At 42.4% G+C, this 3,610-nt stretch overlaps 1 non-coding gene across 1 annotated transcript; it reads right to left on the bottom strand.

The window, feature by feature from the left end:
• Nucleotides 1-2,767: 2,767 nt before the first annotated feature.
• On the bottom strand, nt 2,768-2,929 carry LOC135684043 (U1 spliceosomal RNA). Its single transcript, XR_010515841.2, has one exon. It is a non-coding gene; the product is annotated as a U1 spliceosomal RNA (small nuclear RNA).
• Between the last annotated feature and the right edge of the window lie 681 nt (nt 2,930-3,610).

The following is a 3,610-nucleotide window of genomic DNA, read 5'->3' as shown; positions in this document are numbered from 1 at the left end:
GAAGACCCGGCTTCCATGGTATTCGCGGGCGACGAACAAATTCTAGGCTAAGGAACCGGTCTCTGTCCCCAATCGACGCAAAAGTAACTTCCAGGTCCCCATTTGGCAGCTTTTGGAGGTGAGTTGGTTTGAGGTCGTTATTTGCCAGCTTCTGAATGAAGGCCCTGCAGTCGATCAGCCCATCTGTAGCGTGGACACAGATGGATCGCGGCCTGTCTCTTCCCATGGGTGGGTTGCTTCTCAGGTTACCTGACCTCCCCACCATAACTTCCGTGAGAGCGGTTGTAGCAGCAGCTGCATAGCTTCGGGGAGGACGACCTGTCTGGTCTACAGCATAGGGACGGTTTCTTCCTCCTGTTGCGATTACGGGACTTTCCAGCTGATCTCGGTTGTACGGGCGGCTGACTGCTCCTGTAGCAATTGAGGGACTTTTTGACGGACGGCTGTTTTCTCCCGTGGCAATTCTGGGAGTTGATTCGGCGGCGCTTGTAGGCAACAACGGGCGGCTCACAACATCTGAGGCAGATGTGGGAGGTAAACGGACAGGTTTCGATCTTCGAGACGAGGGTACCTGCGGTACTCTAAACTTACGCATTTTCTTTTGATGCGTGGCAAGACGTTGGCGTTCTGTGGCAGAATCAGTATCTCCACAAGAACTGCTCTCTAACTCATTAAGGGATACTAGATCTTTGCTCCCAGAGGGCCTACTGCCCTTTGGAGCAAGCTTCTCGGCCATGCCCTAGCTAGTGGCCGAAGCCAAGAGCCAAAGCACTTCCCCCGTTAGGATAGCTGTGGCAGTGGGCGTTGGTCGTCGTACTGACAGGTCCTAACAGGGAGAAAGTCCCACAAGTGACGCTAAACTCACCCTTCTCGTGTTGCTCTCTACGATGCTGTGCCAATTCTTCTTCAATGTCCACCTCTTGACTTGTGGGACTTGATCTTAGCCAAAAGGCCGAGAAGCGATACCCAGTCTCATGTCTTCAGTTCAGACTCTCCACAAGTCTGCCTCGTTGCTTGCGGAGCGCTCAGTTTTTTTGCCTGTTGCCTGCCTGCCTGCCTGCTCCCTCACTCCAGCAGCAAAGTAGTCAATCTGTGGATGTTGAAGAACGTCGTCGAGGTAAGTGAGTTAGTGAATGAGTTATTCGGCTTCACATGGCCACTCAGCAGCATGCAGCAGCAGTTGTGAGCTGCAACAGCAGGGAAAGTCGCTTTCTTCGAAAAAATATGGCTTAAGTTCTACAGCGCGCGCTGTTGCTCCGTGTTGTTGTGCTTACTCTTACTATCTATTCATGAACGAGCCTCCCCGTGACCCAAGAGGCAAAAAGACCACTAGACTATCATTGGGAAGAAGATTAAACTTAACTTTCAGCTTTCCTTGTGGCAGTCGGATTGGAGAACGGGATAAACTGAGAAGATGAGAGGATGGAAGCTGTTCTATGACTGCATTCTGTCACTGACTGATGATATGATTCTAAGAAAGCCGAAACCTTGCATATAGACACTTGTTCATTACTCGAGTGGCAAACCCAAAGAGTTTATATAATTGAAGGAAAGGTTCACCATAGTTCGAACGTCGAACGATAAGAGATCAGTGATGGTTTTTTGAACTCTATGAATCAAAATGCTTTTGTGATTGTTCTTTCTTACAAGTCACTTTGGTATCCATCGAAGACACTTTCACAATTGGCCTGTCATGTAATTATTGGGAATTGAACAATCCCTGAAAGCCCAGCTTATTGAAGCCTACTCATGAAAATCAATATTTTCAATTTTATGCTGCAAAAATTGCCAAAATATCCAAGATTTTTTCCGAAATTAAGTTACATAATCTTCAGAATGGGTATTGGGGGGGGGGGGGGGTTGGTTGTTGTCGAGACTCGTTCAAGTGCAGGCAGCTCATCCCCAGTAATGATGGTCAGCTTGGCTGCAAGTTAGATTTCTTGACATGGATATCAAACCCGCTAAGCAACCAAAAAGCATCTTGCCACTCCAACAATTAGAACAAACCATGAAACCATGTAAGGGAAATAAAAAACTGCAATCATCCCTACAAATGGCTATTAGAACGAATAGCTTTTAAAAAGTATTTGATTTGGAATTGTGAAAAATAGGCCATGCAGATTTCCAGAGGCCCAAGAATCTTCTTGCAATAATACAGTAATCCTTGCCTCAATTTTTGCCTGAATTGTTTTGACTTTCACTTTCACTTTGTCAAATTGACTTTACCAAGTTTCTAATTCTCAAATGCTAATTGACACTATGAAGCTCTTATCATTGCTTCTTGATTATTGCTATTTAGTATAATTATAGACAAACTTTTATAACATATTTTGATGCATTAAATAAATTCGAATTTGAATTTGAATTGAAGATAGGTTTGCTTGAGATTTGCAACATGCTGCTCTGAAAGTTGCAAAGTATGTATATTTGGACAGGAAGATTTTTTTCTGTGTTGAACTTGAATTAATTTGGCCTTTTTTATCAAATGCTACAAGATAGGCATGCTAAAGCCATAACATTTCAGAAACGATGATTGTCCTGCTTGAAAGGATCATATTTAAGACAACATTACTACGGCAGACGACGAACAAGGTTAAGGCAGACAAAGGCAAAGCAAACAATGACAAGTCTTTGTATAACAATCTACCTCTATTGTATATTGTATATTGTATATTGAGAGTGATCAAGAAGGCGCAATGGGCGGCTTTATTTGAGGAACTGCTTGTGGGATTCTGCTTGGGTTGGCTGGATTCTTTAGACAATTGTGAGGGGACTAGCGCGAACGCAGGTCCCCACTACCAGAAATTGTACGGTCGAGTTACCCACGTTTGGGGTAATCGCAGGGGTCAGCCCAACCGAACTGCAATGGAAGGGCCTCACCCTGGAAGAAACGCCTTCTTGATCACTTTTTTTTTTTTCCGTTGAGCCTGGCACATGCCAGCGCCCGTGTAATTGAAAAAAACAAGTATTTACAATTTCTTACATACAAAGTTAATATAATTAATTTCACAATGATAGTGTTCACAATTGTTTAATTTAAAGGTTATTATGCAAAGTGTCATGATAATAAAATTAATTTACGAATAGAAATCAGAAGTATAAATATAAGGAGGTATAAATTCAAGTGATATACAATTATAAATGACGTTAATGTTACAATATGTAAGATACACGCGTGAGAGAAAAATATTATTTATAAATGAATATTATTGATACAATTAAAATATAAACCAGTCCAAAAATTTACAGCTCATGCGAAGACTGGGTGTATATACAAATGGGGGTTCATCAATACAATAATGTATGACTATGGGGTATAGTTATTCGAAGGGGCTTTTTCTGTATTTTATTAAATTCGAAACGAGGCAGCGAACTCGCCAATTCTAGAATGGCGTGAGGCGTTTTAATTAGTGTTTGCGAAAGCGAGACAGCCAAATTAATCACAAAGGGAGGTATCGGATCTTTGTGTAAACAGTGGGGAGGATTATCATGTTCAAGTGTCATTGAATAGATGTGTTAATCTTCAGTGTCTCGGAAAACACTGAGTGCGATATTGCTCAGATGTTTAAGAGAGCAATCAAGTTATACTATCAGGGGGTTAACAATGGAT

The sequence above is a fragment of the Rhopilema esculentum genome, chromosome 7 (genome assembly GCF_057945365.1).
Source record: "Rhopilema esculentum isolate cy_ngs chromosome 7, ASM5794536v1, whole genome shotgun sequence".
NCBI lineage: Eukaryota > Metazoa > Cnidaria > Scyphozoa > Rhizostomeae > Rhizostomatidae > Rhopilema > Rhopilema esculentum.
This window is presented reverse-complemented; position numbering and strand designations above follow the sequence as displayed.